This window comes from Schistocerca cancellata, chromosome 2, assembly GCF_023864275.1.
Source record: "Schistocerca cancellata isolate TAMUIC-IGC-003103 chromosome 2, iqSchCanc2.1, whole genome shotgun sequence".
Classification (NCBI taxonomy): domain Eukaryota; kingdom Metazoa; phylum Arthropoda; class Insecta; order Orthoptera; family Acrididae; genus Schistocerca; species Schistocerca cancellata.
The window spans coordinates 209,184,071-209,209,663 of record NC_064627.1 but is presented as its reverse complement, the minus strand read 5'-3'; positions in this window follow the sequence as shown (position 1 = coordinate 209,209,663).

Sequence of the window (25,593 nt, the reverse complement as noted above, 5' to 3'; positions counted from 1 at the left end):
GGCGACTTTTGGTGAATAGCTTTAACTTGTATCAACACGCTGATAATTGGCATGTGTGTGACATGATTAGTGCTGAGACATATGATGTTGTAACATAATGACAGTTTGGTCTGGGTGGCAGTAGTGTTAGGCCGATTGCAGGACGCTGTCACAACAACGAAACAATTCCGTGTTACCATTTCACACTCTGCTCTTGTTTTGAAAATGATGTTTTGCAGGTGGCTAACATTGTTACATGACAGACAATGTGCGATATAAATCGTTCGCGGTACGTTCAAGCATCTGTATAGGAATGTATCTAATTCTGCGCGAATGGTGTATCTCAGTTCTACAGCTGTGTAGACGTATAGCATGCAACTTGTATTGCAGGAACGCCCAATGGAAGCAATCACATGCCGTTAAGTCCGGAGATTTGTAAGGCCACGAAATGTCCCCATTCCTTGAAACGATGTCATTACCAAACACTTTGAGCACTGCTGCCATTGAAAGTTAAGCACCATCTTACTGAAGTCATTACTTCTACAGCGGCAATTTAAAATCATTTTGTAATATTCTACGACTGGACATTCCTACTGCTGCCGTTATTTGTCTCAGAGAACGCTTTGGACTTTTGGTTACATTTTGCAACTCCGCTATTCGTTCTTGTGAGCTACAACTTCTGGGCGTTGCTGGCGATTTCAGCTTAAGTGCACTTTGTGTTGCTTCAAAGTTTTTCAGCCACAACCTCAATTCATGTGCTCATGGTACAGGATATTTCCGTCTAAGGTTAAATGACGACAGTATTCCCGTCTAGCAGCAGCAACATAGTCACCGTTTTTGTAAGAGGCCTTCAGTCATATCAAGTTCAGCCCTACTCCAGCGCTCCATCTCAGCAAATGGGGTACCTACCTGAAACATATGACAAACATTCAATGTTGCCAATAATACCACTCCAATTTTAGAAACTAATTAAAACGGTGCGCTTTTCTATTGCATTCTGTGTGATTTCGTATAACCTTGGATGTTTTCTGCGTGATGTTCCTAGCATAACACTGATGTTTCCTTCATGTTATTGTAGTGCTTAGAATCGGTTTTGTTTTGCATTTTCTGTTGCCATAGATATAATGATGTTCGTTTTTTCCCCGATTTGTTTAGCTTGTATTTTGACCGATTAACCAGCAGCGTGCGCGTAAATATAACGTAAAGTGCATATTTATGGAGCAGTGAGAAGAAATTCCGCGTGGCTGATAGCGATCTATGCAGAATCAGTCGTAGGATAATACTGAGACACCTTTCAATCCATTGGAATGATATGTATTTCCATTCAAATTGATAAAAAGTAGATTATTAACAATATCAGTATCTTCGTTCTGGGCTCTTCTAAAGTTGCAATATAGAGACATGATAATATTTACTAAGGTACCGGAACAACTGAATTGTGACCGCTAGACAGTTGCTTAGTACCTTATGACTACAGCACTGTTAGAGCAATGCCTGGATTTGAAAGTGTGTGAGCGTTGTTTGCAATGCTCGGATTTGAAAGTAAGCAAGCTGTGTTGCAATAGTTTTAGAGTATACGTGAGTAGAAAATAAGTATATATTAATAAAATTAAACACGTTGGATCTCGAACCCAGAACAATCTGTCTAAAAATCTAAGTCCTACAGCCGCAACGCTGTCTGGCAATCTTATAAACACCTCCACGGCAGTAGGCTGTTGAGTACGAGTATATACTGTTGGCTGTTCGGTAATTAGTTTGTCCCTCAAAATTACACACGCGCCGGGGCAGTTGCAGGCTACTGTCATATGACCTGTCTCCCCTCGGTAACTGACATGTAACATTGCGTGTGCTGAAAATTACACAAATGCCTAAGTTCGAACGCAGAACCATCTGACTACAAAGGTTAAATCTGATGAAATTACACATGCCGAAGGTTGGGTCCTGAGCCTTGGAACTCGGAAGCTTAGGTGCTTTTGTCAAATTATATAGAGGCTCGAGCTCTGTGCTTTTTTCATTAAGGCTGAGTGTAATTGCCGAAAAGTGAAAGTAGGTGAGTAATTAAAATATGGACACCTCGGGCTGTCTAACGACACGTAAGAGCCTAGGATATTTACCGGAAAGTGAAATTGGGGACTAAGATAATTGTCCTAGCGTGAAAGTGTTTCTAGGTAATCAGTGTGTGACTTAGTCTTGGACCAGAAATGGCCAACTCTCCCCACTAGCAACTGCGAGGAGACATCACCATTTTATTCTCATACCTTTTGATCATTATTTAATCACTATATAACTGTCAAACAATATTGTAAATTATTTTTACTAAGCATTCTATACTTGTTAGCTGGCATTTCTGTCTCGTGACGAAAGTTGTCGGTTGTATGAATCATTACAAAATTGTGAGGAGTATTCATAAATTAAACGTCAACTGACTTAAATAAAGGAAAGTAGATAAAATTTTGGTATACAAATAGCTGGATACCTGGCATGCCCAGCTACATACCTATCCCAGTCTTCTATTAGTCAGTCTCTAGCTTCCCCCTCTCTCTATCCATATCTTGCAAACCCACTCTCTGTCCACCTCTTCCAGCCCTCACACTCCGTCCAGCAATTCCTACGCCTTTCCACTCCCACCTGCTCTTCCCCCTCTCCCTGTCCATCTGAATCTTCTCCATATGTCCATCTACTACTTCCTCCCCCACCCATCTGCTCCTTCCATAGGTGTCTACCTCACCCGCGTCCTTCCTCTTTTTGTCCATCTCCTTCTCCCCCTCTCTTTTAACATCTTTTGCTCCTCCTCCCTGTGTCCATCTCCTCCTTCCCCTTCGCTGTCTGTCGTCATCTCCCCCCTCCTCGTCTTCTCTCTCGATGTTATCACTCCCACCCCAATAGTAGGATTGTGATTCTTCCCCCAACCCTTCCCCCCCCCTCCCGCCGGTCGGAGTGGCCGAGCAGTTCTAGGCGCTACAGTCTGGAACCGCGCGACCGCTACGGTCGCAGGTTCGAATCCTGCCTCGGGCATGGATGTGTGTGATGTCCTTAGGTTAGTTCTAGGGGACTGATGACCTCACAAGTTAAGTCCCATAGTGCTCAGAGCCATTTGAATCTCCCACCCCCTCTCCCCCCACACATACACACACATACTATTTCTTTTCATATCCCAACTAATATGTGTACGTGTTTGATTGAAGTCGTTCCATGCGCTTAGGATGAGCTTTGTACTCATGAAGTTGCCAGCATATGAATATGTAAAATATAGTTCACAGTATTTGTACACATATTTCACCTCCATCCGTATAGATTTTCGCCCCGCAGTTTCATTTTCAATTTAAGACGTCATATCTCTTGAACTATGTGTCTGTCGTACAATGACATGTTGTTTTAGGTACATTCAGGGACATTTGGTGATACTAACTGAAAAAACGTGTTGCGAAAAGAGTTAATAGTAAAGAAGCAATAAATTATAACAGTTGTGCAAGAAGTGAAAGTTTTTCACGCATCTCATTGCTTACGACGTCATATTTATGAACGGCATCTCACACCACGATGTGTTTTCGTAGGTACTTTCAGCGATATATGTGGATACTGTCCCCGAAATGTGTTGCGAATAGCTAGTGTAAAGAACTAATAGAATGAAACGTCATCCATGATGTGGCAGTTTTCACACATCTCAGTATTGGACGTTATATTTCCTGAACTACGTGTGGTACCATGATATAATTTTGCTGCTACATACAGTGGTATATACGAATACTGTCTGCAAAATGTGTTCCGAATGTAGTTAGCAGAAAGAAGTAATAAATGCTTCATGTCATGTAGTAAGCGATAAACTTTTTTCCTCTCCTCATTTTGTGGGGATTTTTGTCAGCGATAAGAAGTTTCTTAAAGGTTTGAAATTATGTGTAAGTTTGTTCCAAGTCAGTAAGTGCTCTCATTCTGAAATACTGGATGAATGATAAATGGGTATTCTCGCGTCATGGGCTACACTTCTCATCCAACCCCACCCCAACCCCTTTGATAGGTAAGTGGTTCTTACCTCACGGTGATTCTTTCAAGACAATATGTGATATGAGCACCAAATTTGTTTGAAATCGGTCCAGCGCTTTAGGAAGAGATGTAGAAAATACATACATGCATACGTACGTACATCCATTTTCATAATATGTTTGTATGATTGGATGTTTATGTTACTTCTCCTTACAATCTCCACCAAAATTCAAAAAACTTCTTTATCCTTTCATCAAAGTATGGTGCCGCCAGTTATCGACAGCTCGGCATTGGTGATGAAGTCCTGAGTAGCTATCCAGGCCTTCTTGGGGTGAAAATTCTCTTAGCCGCAAGTCTGGACTAAAGGGAGGCTGTTGAAAAATCTCTGGGTTGGGATCGCTCATTGACGTGAAGTAAAATAATTTCTTCTGTCATCATCCCGTGGCGTTTGTTTTGCAGTGACCTGCGAGGTTTAATAAGACTCATTATAAACGTGTGATGCCATAGAAGTCTCACGCGTTCACCGAGGAACTCTTATAGGCCCTCCGCTGTTCCCAGTCTATACAAATGATTTTGAGGACAATCTGTACAGCCATCTAAGATTGTTTGCAGGTGATGCTGTCATTTACCGTCTAGTAAAATCATCAGTAGATGAAAAACAATTGCAAAATTATTTAGACAATATATCTGAAGGTGTGAAAAGTGGCAACTGAACCTAAATAATGAAAAGTTGATGTCACCCACATGAGTTGTTACACGATATATCATGCTAATGTAAAGTCTGTCAGTTCAACTAAGTACCTAGAGACCATAATTATGAACAACTTATATTTGAACTATTGCATAGAATGGGGAAACCAAGCCAAAGGCTACATTTTATTGTCAGAATACTTAGAAGATGCAATAGGTCTACTAAAGAGACTGCTTACACTACTCTTGTCCTTCCTCTGCTAGGGTACTGCTGTGCTGTATGGGATTCTTGCCAGACAGGATTGACAGAGGTCATAGAGAAAGTTGAAAGCAGGGCACCTCATTCTGTATTATCGCGAAATAGGGGAGAGTGTCACGAATATTATACAGGAGTTGGGTAGCAATCATTAAAACTAAAGTGCTTTTAGTTGCTGTGAGATCTTTTCACGAAATTTCAATTACCAACTTTCTCTCTCGAATGCGAAAATACTTTGTTGACACCCAACTACACAGGGAGAAATGATCACCGTAAGAAACTAAAAGAAATCAGAGCTCACATGGAAAGATTTAGGTGTTTGTTTTTTCTCCACGCTGTTCGAGTGTGGAACGGAAGCGAAATAGTGTGAAAGTGGTTCGATGAACCCTCTACCATGTACCTAAGTGTGAGTTACAAAGTTGTTATGTCGATGTGGACGTAGATGTATTCTCATAAAATCAGTTGTCAAAACCCTCTCGTGATCGTAAAAAACTCTAACAACTATTCTGCCGATTGACAACGTCTACTTGAATTTTTGAGGTTTATTGGGGACATAAGTGTGCATCCACTGCAGGGACTGTCCCTTAGTTTCAGAGTTCACGTGCTACATCCATGTCTCGTCCCCAGTCACTATATAGTTCAGGATTTCCTCTTCAAGATAGCCCTGAAGGAATGTCGGCGCCAAATTCAGTTTTATGAACATTGGTTAGACATATTGGTACCCACTGTGCACATTGAAATCTGTGGCATATATTCAGGAACTTCGGAAATTCTGAACCGACGTCTAACACGCACAATTCCGTCAACATGTTGCAAAAGTTCACGTTACATCTGAATGTCTTCCTCGACCACTTTCAACATCCATATCTGTGTCACAGGCCTTGAATCTTCTGCACCATTCCTTCACAACACCGTCACTCATAATCCTGTCAACATACACACGGCACAATCGACGATGATCTCGGCGACATGACTTCTTCCGCTTGTAGGAAGGGAAAAGCAGAAAGTACCTTGCATCTGGCGGGAGACACAGCAACATTGTCGACTTCAGCCACTTGCTGCTTGCACCATGACGAACACAAAAGAGACACCATTGATGCAACTTTGTCTTGAATATCTCCTTATCCAATCTTGCAAGCGCGAAGAAGTTACAGTCCTTCGTTAATTTGTAATAGCCAATCGAAGGTTAATTTATGAATCTCACTCGTATACAACATTGACAACGGTCGCAACACATTAGCAATTGTGAATTTGTGCTACTATGAAAGATCGTAATATAGATCTTATTGGTGAAGTGTGAAAATAACCTAAGTAGCCATGAAAATTTATGTCACATTACCCAACTTGTTTGCGAAGCTTAAAGCTAAAACCAAGGAAAAGAAGAATTTTTTTATGATGTTAGGAACTCCGGAAAAAGCAAAGGTTGTACGATGGAGCCAATCGTCGCATTGTTATGGAAATATCTACCTCGTAATACTGACAAGGATTCAAAACGTGATTTTTTGAAGTTGAACAATGCCTCAGGCGCTAAGTATGGAGTACATCGCTGTTTGCACCATAGCAATGCCTAAATAAAAAATTAATAACGGCTACGCTAGGTCTCTGTGTCAATTGCCACAGTCTGCACATGTCAACTCAGAAAAAATTTTCTCTGGAGAAAACCTGCATCAAAAGTATGAAAAATATAATGCTATGTTCGTATTAACCCCATACAGTCACGTTACAAAGCGCCGTATGAAGCCAGTGCTTTGGCGGCTCGTTAACCAGACTTGACCATCTTCGATTGTTTTCACTGGGGAGAGCTGAAGGACATTGTTTTCAAGAACACAATGACTACACTAGGTCATAGTTAACGACATATTACACGTGCCCACACTGAAATTACTGATGTGCATCTACATACATATCCTGTAAGCCACTGTACGGTGTGTGGGGTATGGTACCTTGAACCACCTTTCCTTTCCTGTTCCTTTCCCAAATGGAACGAGGGAAAAACGACTATCTATACATGGTATCACAGAATGCCGTTTTAAAATTTTGTGAGACAGTCGAGCATGAAGTTTTGAACGTTATGAACCTATAGCCGTAAATGTGAAATAAATTTTCTACAACACTGTGCACATTGTACGTATTCGGTAGGATAAATGAAACCCCAAAATACTGTATTCTGACAAACTTGTATTGACAATAGAGTGCAACCAAATACTGTTAACAGATTCTGTGGTTTAAGTTCTGTAGAGTAAATGACCGATGTGACGAGCTTCGTGCAACGACGAACCAAGTTTTGTCTGATTCTCTGTAAGACTCCAAGCTGCCCTCCGATGGTATCAAATGCTGTAAAGATGTCCTCAGTAAGCTCAGGTACTGTCCCTAAAAAGGGACTTTACGTAACCCCAGAGGAAAGCAGCAAGGGCGTCGCCTTCCAGTTGCTTTCTGTTCGAAGTTGTCTGTGAGATACGCCCTGGGTACAAGATCGAATGTCGCTGGAGCACCATCGTTCTGGAACGATAAAGTAGTGCGCAGTAGCAAGGGAACGTCCTTCAGAAGTTCAGACAAGGCATTGGCCAGAAATTTCAAATACCATGCAACATTCAATTGATATGGTAAGGTAAGTGGTCCAAAAGGTGAAGAATTTCAGCCCAAGTGTTCGGTGAGAATCTCATCTAACATCTTCTCACACAGGTAGTGCATGGATTTTCAACAGCCCAGTGGTGGATGTCGAATCTTTATTTCACATTCACAGCTATAGGTTCCTTATACGGAAACGTTCAAATTTTCATCCTCTACAATCTCCCAAAATTTCAGAACGTCATTTTGTAACATCCTGTACGCCTCTGGAAGAGTCCCAACTTCTCTTATCTTCGTGAAACTGACGACAGTAGAGTCGTTCTGCAGTCAGCTTCAAGCGCCAGTTCTACAATTTTTTTCAGTAGCGTTCCGCGATAAAGACGTCGCCGTCCCTAAAGGGATTCCCGTTTGAGTTTCCGAAGCATCTGCGTAACACTTACGTGTTCATCGAAAATACCGGTAACAAATCTAGCAATACGCCTCTGAATTTCTTCGATATCTTCCTTTAATACGACTCATTAAGGAACCCAAACACTTCAGCAGTATCGAAAAATGGATCGTACCAGTGCTCTACATAGGTCTCTTTTGCAGAAGAGCTACACTTACCTAGAATTCTCCCAATAAATCTAAGTCCACCATTCTCTTTGCCTACTGTCAACACTGAGTGTTCGTTACATATCATATCGCTTTGCAACGTTACGCCTAGCTATTTGATAGACCTTATTGTGTTAAGCAGCACACCACTAGTACTATGTTCTAAGAGTACAGGGTTGCATTGTTCTTCGCACTCTTGTGCATTAACTTACATGTTTCAGTATAAACGATCCCATATGCTCCTACAGTCACTCAAAGACAACACCTTTCCAGTACGCCAAAGATTCATCATCGAACTGCCGCAGATTGCTGCTCACCCTCTACGTCAAATCATTTAAGTATATACAGGGTGAAAAGTATTTAAACCGACAAACTCTGGGAGGTTGTAGGGGACATCAAAACAAATATTTTTCCCTAATGTCATTTTTTTCCTATGAGGAGTATTTAAACCGGTAGAGGAAGATTTCTCTGGCGGCAAATTAATTAAACCGACAAACACTTTTCCATTTTTTATGACCAAGAGACAACACATTAACCCAACCCAATTTCAATTACAGGAGATTTCCAAAAATGCCTCCATTGACACGTAAACAAAGGTTACACCGTCGGATAATGTTCTGTCTGACACGGGCAAAAACCCCAGGAGTATCCTGAACTGTTCCTGCTGATGCTACTAGCCGGGCAACCAGATCCTCTTCTGATGCAACAGGAGTTGCGTGAACAAGGTTGCGCATCTCTCCACACACAAAAAAGTCCATAGGGGACATATCTGGGGATCGAGAAGGCCATGGTACAGGACCACCTGTGCCAATCCACGTTTCTGGGAACCGTCGGTCCAGGAATCGACGCACACGACGACTGAAATGTGCCGGCGCCCCATCATCATGGAACCACACGCGTTGTCTTGTAGAGAGAGGACGTCTTCCAGCAATTCTGGCAATGCTCCGGCGAGAAAATTGTAATAGTGCCTGCCATTTAATGGCCTACGTAGCAGATACGGCCCAATTAAACAGTCTTCAACAACAGCGACCCACACATTAACGAAGACCCCACTTGAAGATCGCTAGTAACTGTGGCATGTGGGTTATCCTCACTCCAAACATGCGAATTGTGCATGTTGAAGACTCCATAACACCCGAACGTTGCTTCAGCGTTAAACGAAACAGAGGATGGAAATGTAGGATGCATTTCTCACTGTTCCAGGTACCACTGCGAAAACTGTGCTCTGGGTCTATAATCAACTGGTTCCAGGTTGTGGACACGCTGTAAGTGAAATGGACGTAACAATTTCTCTCGAAGGACTGTTCTTACATTCGTCTGATTCGCCCCCATGTTACGTGGAATAGCACGAGTGCTGATTGGAGGATCCCGCTCCACATGCTGTAAGACAGCTTCCTCAAATTGCAGCGTTCTTACCGTGCGACGGCGTCCCTGTCCAGGTAATCTGCTAAATGACCCGGTCTCACGCAGACGTTGGTACACAGCAGAAAAGGTCGTATGATGCGGGATACGGCGATTAGGATATTGTTGTTGATAAACCCGCTGTGCAGCTCATCCGTTGTGGTGCGCTAGGTAGTACGCACCATCCATATCAGTATACTCACTCCAAGTGTATCGCTCCATTAGTAAACAGAGACAATGCACTACTACACTGGTGGACAGCAGTTGCCTACAACTGAAGAGCGTAATACGCCCTCTAACAACTGAAGATCGTAATACGGCCTCTAACAACTAAAGAGCGTAATACGGCCTCCACCGGTTTAAATAATCCTCACAGGAAAAAATGACATTAGGGAAAAATATTTGTTTTGATGTCCCCTACAACCTCCCAGAGTTTGTTGGTTTAAATACTTTTCACCCTGTGGAGATTAAGAGGGGCCCTATCACACTCCTTTGGGTCACTCCTGACGATACCCTTGTTTCTGATTGTCTCTCACCGCCTAGGAGAACATACTGGATGCTATTGCTTAGGAAAACTTCGAGCTACTCACATACCTGGGGACCTAACGCCGATGCTTGGATCTTCTATAACAGCCAGCAGAAAAGCATTGTGTCAAATGCTTTCTAGAAACCCAGGAATATAGACTCCACCTGTTGCCCTTCATCAATGTTTTGTAGAATTTCCTACGAGGAAAAGGCATGCTGAGGTTTTCAGAAGAGGTACTTGCTAACATTGACATTGTAATCCAATCTAGTTCTTTTTGTTAACGTCAACTTGTCAATTTTAAAACTTTCAAGAATAAATAAACGCACGCTAGAGATGATTAAGGTCCGTGCATAGTCTGCAATTGTAGACCCTTGATTACTCTTCATTTCTTCCATTTCAGAAGTGTCTGGGGTGCAAACTTTATGTGAAAGGGCCTACATAATAAGGAAAAGAAATTAGCTAACCTTTCATTTACACAAGTAGTCAAAATGTAACTTGTGGAAGCAATCCAGTGCGATGAAGAAAATTGGTGGTTTTTTATGTACATCAAATCATCACACCCACTATCATAAAACGAACAGTGAGGACTGTCACGTAAAAATAATGACCAAATAATGGGTTAAGCACCTAGAGATGCGCATTTAGGGTTTTGAATGGCATCGTGCTTAAAATAAATTTCAGGTATCCGATCGGAGGTTAGCGTTTTTTTCTTTACATTTCACAAATGTAAATCGTTCACTAATTCAACAACTGCTACAGATTACATTAAGAACGTTATGGTACTATGTGTGTGACGTGTGCGGGTTTTTGATGGAGTTATTTGATATAATAATTTTTGGTTTACACTATCTGTAATGTGGTTCATGGTGTGGGTTCCTGTAGTCATGTCCTAGTTCATGAACCACGGGCAACGTATGAGTGGCCAAGTAAGTGGTCCCGACAGTCGGGATACCAGTTACTTTGGAATAAGGCTGGGCATCTCGGACATGTTCTGAGTCGTGGTCACCTTTGTGCTCATACGGCAAAGACTACCAAATCCACCGGTTAGTCCCTCAACTGTTATGGGTAAAACCCAATGGGACTCGGGGCAAGTAAGGCTAGCAACCTGCTTCCCTGGTACTTCAAATATGATGCTGGCAACAATCAGAGCAAAATGCCTCAGACCTTTGGAGGTGACGGAGTCCCACCTCTAACTGACAAACCAGGGACTCCTAAGATACGACTTGGCAAACAAATGGTAATGAGATGGGGAGCTATTAATATCAATGGGGGCTACTCTGGGAAGAAGGTAGAGCTGGCAGAGGCTACAAGTAAGATGGGGCTGGACTTTTTAGCTGTTAGTGACATTCGGGTAAGGGGTGAGCAAGAAGAGGAAGTGGGAGAATACAAGGTCTACCTGTCAGGAGTCAAAGCAGGAATAGCACAATGGGGTGTAGGGCTTTACATCAGGAAAGAAATGGAACCCAGCGTAGTTGCAATAAGGTATGTAAGCGAACGACTGATGTGGATAGATTTGGCAGTGTTTAGCAAGAAAATTAGGATTGTGTCAATATATTCGCCTTGTGAAGGGACAGATCAAGATAAGATGGATAGTTTTTATGAGGCACTCAGTGATGTAGTTGTTAGAGTAAAGGACAAGGACAGTGTTCTGCTCATGGGTGATTTTAATGCCAGGATTGTAAATCGAACAGAAGGGTATGAAAAGGTTTTGGGTAAATTTGGAGAGGATATGGAGGCCAACAGGAACGGGAAACAACTCTTGGATTTCTGTGCCAGTATGAGCTTAGTAATCACAAACTCCTTTTTTCAACATAAGAACATTCACCGGTATACTTGGGAAGGCAGGGGAACCAGATCTGTCATTGACTATATAATAACAGATCAGGAATTCAGGAAGGCAGTGAGGGACACACGTGTATTCAGGGGATTCTTTGATGACACTGATCATTATTTAATCTGCAGTGAAATTGGGATTGTGAGGCCGAAAGTGCAGGAGGTCAGGTCCATATGTAGGAGGATAAGAGTGGAGAAACGTCAGGACAAGGAAATCAGGCACAAAGACATAACAGCAATCTCAGAAACGTACCAGTTAGTTGAATGTAGTCAATTACAGTCATTGGAAAAGGAATGAACAAGGTACAGGGACACAGTACTAGAAGTGGCTAAAGAATGTCTTGGAACAGTAGTGTGTAAAAGTAGGATGAAGCAAACAGCTTGGTGGAATGACACAGTCAAGGCAGCCTGTAAAAGGAAAAAGAAGGCGTATCAAAAATGGCTACATACTAGAACTCAGGTAGACAGAGAAAGTTATGTTGAAGAAAGAAACAAAGCCAAACAGATAATTGCAGCATCCAAGAAGAAATCTTGGGAAGACTTTGGAAACAGGTTGGAGACTATGGGTCAAGCTGCTGGAAAACCATTCTGGAGTGTAATTAGCAGTCTTCGAAAGGGAGGTAAGAAGGAAATCACAAGTATTTTGGACAGGTCAGGAAAACTGCTGATGAATCCTGTGGATGCCTTGGGCAGATGGAGGGAATATTTTGAAGAGTTGCTCAATGTAGGTGAAAATACGATCAGTAATGTTTCAGATTTCGAGGTAGAATGGGGTAGTAATGATGATGGAAATAGGATCACATTTGAGGAAGTGGAGAAAATGGTCAATAGATTGCAGTGCAATAAAGCAGCTGAGGTGGATGAAATTAAGTCGGAACTCATCAAATACAGTGGAATGTCAGCTCTTAAATGGCTACACAGGATAATTGAAATGGCCTGGGAGTCGGGACAGGTTCCATCAGACTGGACAAAAGCAGTAATCACACCAATCTTTAAACATGGAAACAGAAAAGATTGTAACAACTACAGAGGTATCTCTTTAATCAGCGTTGTGGGTAAAATCTTCTCAGGTATTGTTGAAAGGAAAGTGCGAGTATTAGTTGAGGACCAATTGGATGAAAATCAGTGTGGGTTTAGGCCTCTTACAGGTTGTCAGGACCAGATCTTTAGCTTACGGCAAATAATGGAGAAGTGTTATGAGTGGAACAGGGAATTGTATCTATGCTTTATAGATCGAGAAAAGGCATATGACCGGGTTCCTAGGAGGAAGTTATTGTCTGTTCTACGAGATTATGGAATAGGAGGCAAACTTTTGCAAGCAATTGAAGGTCTTTAGATGGATAGTCAGGCAGCAGTTAGAGTTGACGGTAAATTGAGTTCATGGTTCAGAGTAGTTTCGGGGGTAAGACAAGGCTGCAACCTCTCTCCACTGTTGTTCATATTATTTATGGATCATATGTTGAAAACAATAGACTAGCTGGGTGAGACTAAGATATGTGAACACAAAATAAGCAGTCTTGCATATGCGGATGACTTAGTTGTGATGGCAGATTCGATTGAAAGTTTGCAAAGTAAAATTTCAGAGCTAGATCAGAAATGCAAGGACTATGGTATGAAGATTAGCATCTCCAAAACGAAAGTAATGTCAGTGGGAAAGAAATATAAACGGATTGAGTGCCAAATAGGAAGAACAAAGTTAGAACAGGTGGACGGCTTCAAGTACTTAGGATGCATATTCTCACAGGATGGCAACATAGTGAAAGAACTGGAAGCGAGGTGTAGCAAAGCTAATGCAGTGAGCGCTCAGCTACGATCTACTCTCTTCTGCAAGAAGGAAGTCAGTACCAAGACTAAGTTATCTGTGCACCGTTCAATCTTTCGACCAACTTTGTTATATGGGAGCGAAAGTTGGGTGGATTCAGGTTACCTTATCAACAAGGTTGAGGTTACGGATATGAAAGTAGCTAGGATGATTGCAGGTACTAGTAGATGGGAACAATGGCAGGAGGGTGTCCACAATAAGGAAATCAAAGAAAAACTGGGAATGAACTCTATAGATGTAGCATTAAGGGCGAACAGGCTTAGATGGTGGGGTCATGTTACACGCATGGGAGAAGCAAGGTTACCCAAGAGATTCATGGGTTCAGCAGTAGAGGGTAGGAGGAGTCGGGGCAGACCGAGGAGAAGGTACCTGGATTCGGTTAAGAATGATTTTGAAGTAATAGGTTTAACATCAGAAGAGGCACCAATGTTAGCACTGAATAGGGGATCATGGAGGAATTTTATATGGGGGCTATGCTCCAGACTGAACGTTGAAAGGCATAATCAGTCTCAAATGACGATGATGATGATGATGATGATGATGATGATGATGACTAGCTGTAATATATATGTAAATACAAACCACTCTTTTAAATGTTCGGCATCTAGCAGTCTCGAAGCTCTTCAGAAGCTTTTCAGGCATAGCTTACTCAACAGTTTGAAGATAAGTTTACAATAAGTGTTAGAACATAACAATACGTTGAAAACAGTGTAAGTTTGTTTTGTACGTTACTACAGTTCCATTCGATCCATCCATGAGTTGAGAGGTCACTTCGTTATGCATGTTATCCAATTTAACAGTTCACAGGAGGCTTATGGAAAAAGCCTTTTGTTTCCAAATGGCAGCCGGAAGAGCGGCAGGCAGTCACTTACGTCTTAGGAGTGTGGTATTAAGGTTTGCCTCAGACTGTTGTAGTAGTATAATTCGTGAGTCCATGTGCTGAACATTGTTTTATGGGGTGTGCAGAGGGAACACTTCTGTCTTTATTTCACGAATTAGATGAAAACTATTTTCAAACTGGACTTAAGAAACAAAGTTTGCTTATAAAGGTAAGCGATCCACACTACACTAAGTCATTAAAAAATTAATGAAAAACAAAAAGAAAATTTCATTTTCCTTGGAATAAAAGGTGTCTTTTTCAGATAAAATTCAGTCATCAAATAAATTTTATTATGCTTCACTAGTTTCGGCAAATTAGTTTGTCATTTACAGAAGCCTACATAATTAGGGATATTACAAATCTTTAGACTTGGCTATACATTTATGTAATGTATAAAAGGATATTTGAGAAACTTACTTAATATTGGTTTAGCAGATGTCAATATCTTCCTCATAGAAGAATAATGCCATGTATGTCCAAAAGTGGACATATTGCAGGTGATTATTTTAAGCACTGGTTGATAATTTGCAGTAACTGAATCACATCCATGTATCTGTGCTAGCAGCAAAGAACATATATAAACGTATATATAAATACATAACCACATATATAAAGAAGTTATATATAATATAATTGAAAAACAACATGACACATACTTCTAATATACTGTATTAAAGGAAAGGGCATTTAATAATAGATGATAAGCAATCAATATATTGTCTGGTTTTTATGCAGGTTGACCATTCAATAATTACGTTTGACTTTAGGTGAGAATGTTTATATATTTCAAATTCTTCTAAAAAGTTTATTTTGTAGCCCTTGTTAACAATATGTAATGGTTGGAAACATTTTACATTTGGACTACTGAAATATTTGTTAAAGATCATGTGCGTGTGCCAAAGTTCTTATGTTTCTTCTCTATGTACATAACATTAAGTAATGCCGACAATGAATAAGCACAGATAGAAGAGGAACTATGTGTTTTTGTTTTGAAATGTTCTGCAAAAGTTAATTTATATGAAGTCTTACCGGCTTTTTTGAGCAAGTGTTCACGAACGTAGGGTCTTAAATGCTCTTCTATATAAAACCCTGGACATATATTACATTATATTTTATGTACTCCAGATTTTTTAAATCTGTTAGAGGTTTATTCGTGATCACTTCAGGTGACTTCTGAGTTCAATGGAACACCAAGTACAACTCAAAACGAATTAACTGAATTGCGTACCAATGTCATTAAGGAAGAGTTACGTCATGTACAATTCTTGCAATGTAACGGATGAAGCTTTGGGTGCTTATAATAAGTCACAAATGAGTATTATTCTCAGGTTTTGTGCACAAGACGGTCCCATAGGAAGATTTATTGGTTTTTACATTGTTTATTGTGAGAAAACTGCTCAGAATTCATCAGAAATTATACTCAGTTACTTGATATTTAGGGAGTTACTGACTAAATAGTCAAACGTATGATGGAGCCTCAGTAATGGCATGTAAACATGGAGGTGTCAAAAGTTTTGTTAAACGAAAAACCCCATGAGCTATATTTTTGCACTATTATGCTCAAAACTTAATCTAGTGCTCTTAAATTGTCCTAAAAATATCAGAGTAGTCGGGCTTTTCATTTACAATCTTTTAGCATTCCATTAATTTTTAGCAAGTCCTCAAAGAAAACACAACTCTTGGAAAATAAAGGATTCAGATTGCATCAAATATACACTTAACGCTGGAATTTCAAATCACGAGCTGTTCGGCCAATATACACTCCTGGAAATTGAAATAAGAACACCGTGAATTCATTGTCCCAGGAAGGGGAAACTTTATTGACACATTCCTGGGGTCAGATACATCACATGATCACACTGACAGAACCACAGGCACATAGACACAGGCAACAGAGCATGCACAATGTTGGCACTAGTACAGTGTATATCCACCTTTCGCAGCAATGCAGGCTGCTATTCTCCCATGGAGACGATCGTAGAGATGCTGGATGTAGTCCTGTGGAACGGCTTGCCATGCCATTTCCACCTGGCGCCTCAGTTGGACCAGCGTTCGTGCTGGACGTGCAGACCGCGTGAGACGACGCTTCATCCAGTCCCAAACATGCTCAATGGGGGACAGATCCGGAGATCTTGCTGGCCAGGGTAGTTGACTTACACCTTCTAGAGCACGTTGGGTGGCACGGGATACATGCGGACGTGCATTGTCCTGTTGGAACAGCAAGTTCCCTTGCCGGTCTAGGAACGGTAGAACGATGGGTTCGATGACGGTTTCGATGTACCGTGCACTATTCAGTGTCCCCTCGACGATCACCAGTGGTGTACGGCCAGTGTAGGAGATCGCTCCCCACACCATGATGCCGGGTGTTGGCCCTGTGTGCCTCGGTCATATGCAGTCCTGATTGTGGCGCTCACCTGCACGGCGCCAAACACGCATACGACCATCATTGGCACCAAGGCAGAAGTGACTCTCATCGCTGAAGACGACACGTCTCCATTCGTCCCTCCATTCACGCCTGTCGCGACACCACTGCAGGCGGGCTGCACGATGTTGGGGCGTGAGCGGAAGACGGCCTAACGGTGTGCGGGACCGTAGCCCAGCTTCATGGAGACGGTTGCGAATGGTCCTCGCCGATACCCCAGGAGCAACAGTGTCCCTAATTTGCTGGGAAGTGGCGGTGCGGTCCCCTACGGAACTGCGTAGGATCCTACGGTCTTGGCGTGCATCCGTGCGTCGCTGCGGTCCGGTCCCAGGTCGACGGGCACGTGCACCTTCCGCCGACCACTGGCGACAACATCGATGTACTGTGGAGACCTCACGCCCCACGTGTTGAGCAATTCGGCGGTACGTCCACCCGGCCTCCCGCATGCCCACTATACGCCCTCGCTCAAAGTCCGTCAACTGCACATACGGTTCACGTCCACACTGTCGCGGCATGCTACCAGTGTTAAAGACTGCGATGGAGCTCCGTATGCCACGCAAACTGGCTGACACTGACGGCGGCGGTGCACAAATGCTGCGCAGCTAGCGCCATTCGACGGCCAACACCGCGATTCCTGGTGTGTCCGCTGTGCCGTGCGTGTGATCATTGCTTGTACAGCCCTCTCGCAGTGTCCGGAGCAAGTATGGTGGGTCTGACACACCGGTGTCAATGTGTTCTTTTTTCCATTTCCAGGAGTGTATCTTAAACAGCATGAGTCGAAAGACGTTTTCCAAAATATGACAACAGGTGATGATGATTGGAATACAAAGCTGTTATACAGTGATTCTAGCTTACTTAGCGCTCTTAATAAAACTCAGTTCCTTTCCTGCCTCAACTTTACAGAGAATTATTTGTATATGTTGACCATCTCTTTGCACTCTACTCTAACACAAAATTGCATGTGTGTTATTATGTGTAATGCTGAAATCAAGAAGGCCAACAGTTTGTTAAGGATATTCGATCAGAAAAAACTGTTACCTTGTATATTGAAAATTGTAACAGGCAATTTAACAGTGAATTAAGTGTTTGTGAACGTGACTTCCAGTCCCTTAAGATGTTATGAGTTCTTAGATAACATTATAGTGCAAAGAGAGGCAGCATTTTGGAGATCTTCAGCTCTTTCTGTTTGTAGAGTTGCGTGGTAAAGATCGGCTTCGAAATTATAAATGATGTTTCGTAACAATGATACTGAACAGCTCTCTCACAACTTTCCAGTTCGTCATCAAAGAACGACTGTAAAATAAAAATTTTCTCATTTCATCGTGACACTATCTTGTACCCCCTTCCCCCCCCCCCCCCCCATGAACTATGGACCTTGCCGTTGGTGGGGAGGCTTGCGTGCCTCAACGATACAGGTAGCCGTACCGTAGGTGCAACTACAACGGAGGGGTATCTGTTGAGAGGCCAGACAAACGTGTGGTTCCTGAAGAGGGGCAGCAGCCTTTTCAGTAGTTGCAGGATCAACAGTCTGGATGATTGACTGATCTGGCCCTGTAACACTAACCAAAACGGCCTTGCTGTTTTGGTACTGCGAATGGCTGAAAGCAAGGGGAAACTACAGCCGTAATTTTTCCCGAAGGCATGCAGCTTCACTGTATGGTTAAATCATGATGGCGTCCTCTTGGGTAAAATATTCCGAAGGTAAAACAGTCTCCCATTCGGATCTCCGGGTGGGGACTACTCAAGAGGACGTCGTCATCAGGAGAAAGAAAACGCGTTCTACGGATCGGAGCGTGGAATATCAGATCCCTTAATCCAGCAGGTAGGTTAGAAAATTTAAAAAGCGAAATGGCTAGGTTAAAGTTAGATATAGTGGGAATTAGTGAAGTTCGATGGCAGGAGGAACAAGACTTTTGGTCAGGCGAATACAGGATCATAAATACAAAATCAAATAGGGGTAATGCAGGAGTAGCTTTAAAAATGAATAGGAAAATAGGAGTGCGGGTAAGCTACTACAAACAGCATAGTGAACGCATTGTTGTGGCCAAGATAGACACGAAGCCCACGCCTACTACAGTAGTACAAGCTTATATGCCAACTAGCTCTGCAGATGATGAAGAAATTGAGGAAATGTTTGATGACATAAAAGAAATTATTCAGGTAGTGAAGGGACACGAAAATATAATAGTCATGGGTGACTGGAATTCGACAGTAGGAAAAGGAAGAGAAGGAAACGTAGTAGGTGAATATGGATTGGGCTAAGAAATGAAAGAGGAAGCCGCCTGGTAGAATTTTGCACAGAGCAAAACTTAATCATATCTAACACTTGGTTCAAGAATAATGAAAGAAGGTTGTATACATGGAAGAACCCTGGAGATTCTAAAAGGTTTCAGATAGATTATATAACGGTAAGACAGAGATTTAGGAACCAGATTTTAAACTGTAAGACATTTCCAGGGGCAGATGTGGACTCTGACCACAATCTATTGGTTATGAACTGTAGATTAAAACTGAAGAAACTGCAAAAAGGTGGGAATTTAAGGAGATGGGACCTGGATAAACTGAAAGAACCAGAGGTTGTACAGAGTTTCAGGGAGAGCATAAGGGAACAATTGACAGGAATGGGGGAAAGAAATACAGTAGAAGAAGAATGGGTAGCTTTGAGGAATGAAATAGTGAAGGCAGCAGAGGATCAAGTAGGTAAAAAGACGAGGGCTAGTAGAAATCATTGGGTAACAGAAGAGATACTGAATTTAACTGATGAAAGGAGAAAATATAAAAATGCGGTAAATGAAGCAGGCTAAAAGGAATACAAATGTCTCAAAAATGAGATCGACAGGAAGTGCAAAATAGCTAAGCAGGGATGGCTAGAGGACAAATGTAAGGATGTAGAGGCTATCTTAAGAGGGGTAAGATAGATACTGCCTACAGGAAAATTAAAGAGACCTTTGGAGAAAGGAGAACCACTTGCATGATTATCAAGAGCTCAGATAGAAACCCAGTTCTAAGCAAAGAAGGGAAAGCAGAAATGTGGAAGGAGTATACAGAGGGTCTATACAGGGGCTATGTTCTTGAGGACAATATTATGGAAATGGAAGAGGAGGTAGATGAAGATGAAATGGGAGATATGATACTGCGTGAAGAGTTTGACAGAGCACTGAAAGACCTAAGTCGAAACAAGGCCCCAGGAGTAGACAACATTCCATTAGAACTACTGACAGCCTTGGGAGAGCCAGGCCTAACAAAACTCTACCATCTGGTGAGTAACATGTATGAGACAGGCGTAATTCCCTCAGACTTCAAGAAGAATGTAGTAATTCCAATCCCAAAGAAAGCAGGTGTTGACAGATGTGAAAATTACCGAACTATCAGTTTAATAAGTCACAGCTGCAAAATACGAGTACTAACGTGAATTCTTTACTGACGAATGGAACAACTGGTAGAAGCTGGCCTCGGGGAAGATCAGTTTGGATTCCGTAGAAATGTTGGATCAGGTGAGGCAACACTGACCCTACGACTTATCTTAGAAGCTAGATTAAGGAAAGGCAAACCTACGTTTCTAGCATTTGTAGACTTAGAGAAAGCTTTTGACAATGTTGACTGGAATACTGTCTTTCAAATTCTGAAGGTGGCAGAGGTAAAATACAGGGAGCGAAAGGCTATTTACAATTTGTACAAAAACCAGATGGCAATTATGAGAGTCGAGGGACATGAAAGGGAAGCAGTGGTTGGGAAGGGAGTGAGACAGGGTTGTAGCCTCTCCCCGATGCTATTCAATCTGTATATTGAGCAAGCAGTAAAGGAAACAAAAGAAAAGTTCGGAGTAGGTATTAAAATCCATGGAGAAGAAACAAAAACTTTGAGGTTTGCCGTCAGAGACAGCAAAGGACTTGGAAGAACAGTTGAACGGAATGGACAGTATCTTGAAAGGAGGGTATAAGATAAACATCAACAAAAGCAAAACGAGGATAATGGAATGTAGTCGAATTAAGTCGGGTGATGCTGAGGGAATTAGATTAGAAAATGAGACACTTAAAGTAGTAAACGATTTTTGCTATTTGGGGAGCAAAATAACTGATGATGGTCGAAGTAGATAGGATATAAAATGTAGAATGGCAATGGCAAGGAAAGCGTTTCTGAAGAAGAGAAATTTGTTAACATCCAGTATAGATTTAAGTGTCAGGAAGTCGATTCTGAAAGTATTTGTTTGGAGTGTAGCCATGTATGGAAGTGAAACATGGACGATAAATAGTTAAGACAAGAAGAGGATTGAAGCTTTCGAAATGTGGTGCTACAGAAGAATGCTGAAGATTAGATTTTGGGGAGAAGAGGAGTTTGTGGCACAACTTGACTAGAAGAAGGGATCGGTTGGTAGGACATGTTCTGAGGCATCAAGGGATCACCAATTTGGTACTGGAGGGCAGCGTGGAGGGTAAAAATCGTAGAGAGAGACCAAGAGATGAATACACTAAGCAGATTCAGAAGGATGTAGGCTGCAGTAGGTACTGGGAGATGAAGAAACTTGCACAGGATAGAGTAGCATAGAGAGCTGCATCAAACCAGTCTCAGGACTGAAGACCACAACACAACACTATCTTGTACTACCACGGCGGAGCCGACTGGTGTGCCCAGGGTAACATACTATAAACGTGGTAAATTTTTCCGCCACATATTTTTACTTTCTCGGTGTTACCCTTGCTGTTTCTCTCTTTTCATTAGGTTCACTTCATGGTTTAGAATACATGTTTCATAACGGATGGATTATTGTTATTTATCTTACATTACACGTAGTTTTATGACTGATGGGCACATATCCAGCTACTTTTACGTAAGTTTTTATTACTTGTAGTTCATGTTGCCTGTGTTGTCATGCAAGGTAGGATTATGCCCTTTCCCTCTATTTGTATTCATCTAATTGATTTCGTACTTTTTGTAGACAATCTGATGATGCCCCAAAAGGGTGAAACACGTCATTGACATTAAAAAATAATTTTGCAACCGAAAATTTTTCTAGAAAACTGGGAAATAGTTTCGGAACATTTACATTGACAAACATAAAATTTATCTCCTACATACCTTCACAAATCCATAACGGACAATGATATTCAAAATTTTGTAACGAATAGCCTGTCTTATCATACCGATGTTTACATTTCCTGTCACTACAGCTTCTTCTGAAAGGAATATGAGCGCCCTTTTAAGAATTAAAAATTGTCTTAGCAAATCAGTGACAAATGACAGGCTAAGCTCGCTCTGCACAACTTCCACTTAAAAAATCCTGGTTAAACAACTTACAAGTGATCAGAAATATAAAGATGACTTGATTGATAACGATGCTACCAAGAAAAAGTGACGGATGTATCTCCTGTAGAAAAAGATACAAGTAATCCATTATCTTCACCACTGGCATCTGGTAATTCCTTTACGAAGAAATTGTTTTCGAATTCAGTTGACAAAAGTCAAACCGACACATCACTGTCATGATTATTGTAACATGCAGATAAGTAAGCACCATTCTTATGAGGATGTAACTACGCGAGGATTGCTGTCTTGATGTCATCCAGATGTCCACGCCACTCCGCTAAGGGAAGAGTATTATGCACCCGACTATGTTCAGCCTGCTTGCAGATTTGAAGATTCCAAATTCGTTCGTCTATAGCGTCTGGAGGCTAAAGTTTTGTTGAGTGAACAGGTCCATGTCCATTCTGGGCACATTAGAAGAAGGATCTGCAGCTTCATCCACTGAACACCAAATATGCGCTATCAATTGCACGGAATTCAATAAGAATACGATTCGTCCCAAGTGGGCACCTTTTTCCAGTCATCATTCCTCCGAATGAAATGTTCATTACACTAGGACATGAGACTTTCGGATGATATGCTGCTTGTCTACAAGATAGCCCATGTATTTTAGTTAGCGTGTGATCCATGTTGTGCAGGGATATGTTGTGGGGCTGACCGCCGCTTATTGAGCAGTCAGCTGCCTTAAAATATAAAGGGATCGGTTGATTGGGAGACATCCTGAGGCATCAAGGAATCGTCTGTTTGATGCAGGGAAGGGGGGGGGGGGGGCGGGGAAGTTTGGGAGCAGCTAAGCGTCTGTAAGCAGCTAAGCGTTGTAATTTCATGGTAATTTCCAAACTCCCAGTTTCCCACACGGCACCACTTGCTACGTGTTTTCTAAATCCGTTGTAGGCAGGATGTGAAACGCGCGTATTAAAAACTGTTAAGTGACACATCAGTGACAACTTAATACACGTAGCCATCGCCTTGACAGAAATCGAGAACCACGTTTAAGCAATTACAAACGGTATAGAACCGAATAAGAGAGGAAATTGAGGGTCATCCTTGCAGAGGGAAACATTCATTTTTGGGTGTTTTAGTGGCGTATGATAATGCAGTTTTTGTGATAGTTATTTAAAAAAAGGCATTTACCTCCTCGACTGTCGACGTGGCACTCGTACATTCGACCGACCACTACGATTCCAAAGAGCCCTTGGCTGCATTTTTACTCATACGGTAGGGCTCTCTCTGTAAAAGCCAGTAGGGCTCTCTCTGTAAAAGCTACGAATCCTTTCACGGTTTTAACTCGCCACACATCTAATCTACAATCAATAGTTCACTAATGGTTGGAAAAATTTTACATTTGGACTACTGAAACATTTGTTAAAGATCGTGTGCGCGTGCGAAAGTTCTTACTTTTCTTCTCTGTGTACATTATTTATTTTATTTAGCGTATGGCTCGTAATATCACAGTAAAAATTACAGAAACAACGCGATTTAAAAAAGTCACATATGCATAAACAGAACAATAAATAACAGTTTGTATATAAGGACACCGCCAATTGTAAATTTACACTCACAGAAGAGCAATCACAAACAAACGTCCAGCTTAGATAACATGTAGTCGATTGCCTCTTGGGTCGCCATTAGGAAATCCTACACGATGTGTTTGACCGTCTATCTCTCAGCGCCACAGTCGCAAGCGGCCGAAGGAAGTTTACCCCATCTGTGTAAGGAGTCGCGCATCTCCCACAGTTGGTTCTATGATGATGATGATGTTTGGTTTGTGGGGCGCTCAACAGCGTGGTTATCAGCGCCCGTACAATTACCCAATCTTTGCTCAGTCCAATTGCGTCACTTTTCTGGATGATGATGAAATGATGAGGACAACACAAACACCCAGTCATCTCGAGGCAGGTGAAAATCCCTGACCCCGCCGGGAATCGAACCCGGGACCCCGTGCTCCACAGTTGGTTCTGATGCGATTAAGAGTCCTTATGGTTTACTAAAGATGCATGGCATACTGTGGCAGTTTACTGCTGTTCTGCTCTCCCATTCCTCTTTCCAGCGGTCATTTATTTTACAGTTTGTTTGGTGCAGAGCCTGTGCGGTCTTTAGTGGAGGATGCCTAGACTGGAGTCGGTTTCCTTGGATGTCATGAGTATCTTCATGTATTTGTAATTGAGAGTTGGTCATGATTTTTTAAAATTCTCTAAACACAGCGTGTTCTCGACGCAGGTTAGGAGCGGCTATGTTACTGAGAACGGGCAGCCATACTGTAGGAGTGTACATAAGATTAACTGATGCCGACAACGAACAGCTGTAGAACACATCGTGAGACAGACAAATATTGTAACTGTCGTTTCCCGGTCCATTCACGTTAATGTCACCACCTGTCAAAACCTGTATAAGTACTTTTTGCAGCACGGACGCCCAGGAAGACAGTCAGAAAGGTTCTGGAAGCTGGAAGATACCGTCAGGGATGTAGGGCCATGCCGCCTGAAGTGCCATGACCCGCTGCGATAGGTTTCTCGGTCGAGGATCCAAGGCGCGACCAGCCCGATCGAGATGGTCCCACAGCTTCTCAAATGGTTTAAAATACGAGGAGTTCGGCGACCATGGCAGTACGGTAAATCCATCCCGGTGCTTTTCGAACTATTCACGTTAAATGCAAGCTGTGTGAAAAGTTCCATTGTCCTGCTAGTAGGAGCCATCGTGCCTAGCAAAAAACAAACTGCATTTAGCTATTGACAAGCCCAAAGAATAGATGCAAGCTTGTATTGATCCATTGTGCCATACAGAATGACGATATCACCCAGGGAAAGCCACAAAAACATTCTGCAGGCAATAATGCTCCCTCTTCCGGCCTGGACCATTCCAGAGACTGTCGCAGTTCCGTACATGCCAACGGTCATCTGTCTGAAGGTGCATAAACAGTCATTTGTCTGTCGCTACTCAGTGGACGCCCAGTTTCGGTACTGGTATGCAAATTCCAGCCTTCGTCGCCTATGAGCAGCAGTCAGCATGGGCCCATGAACCAGGCGCCTCCTGTGGAGACACATACGCAGCAACGTTTCCTGAACGGTCGCCGGGGAGACACTGTTGGTAGCCGTTTTGTTCGCCTGGACGGTCAGTTGCTTAACAGCTGCACGTATTTTCGCCTGAACACACCTCAGCAGGCGTCGTTCACCCCTGCCATCTACGGCCCGTGGTTCAACACAATTGCCTCAGCGCCGGCCTTGGATAGCGCCATTTTCCTTGAACGATATACTTTAACCATGGCGTCACACGAACGGTATACAGACTTACCCGTTTCGTAATTGCTTTCACCCTTGGCTCAAAGGCCAACTCTCATGGT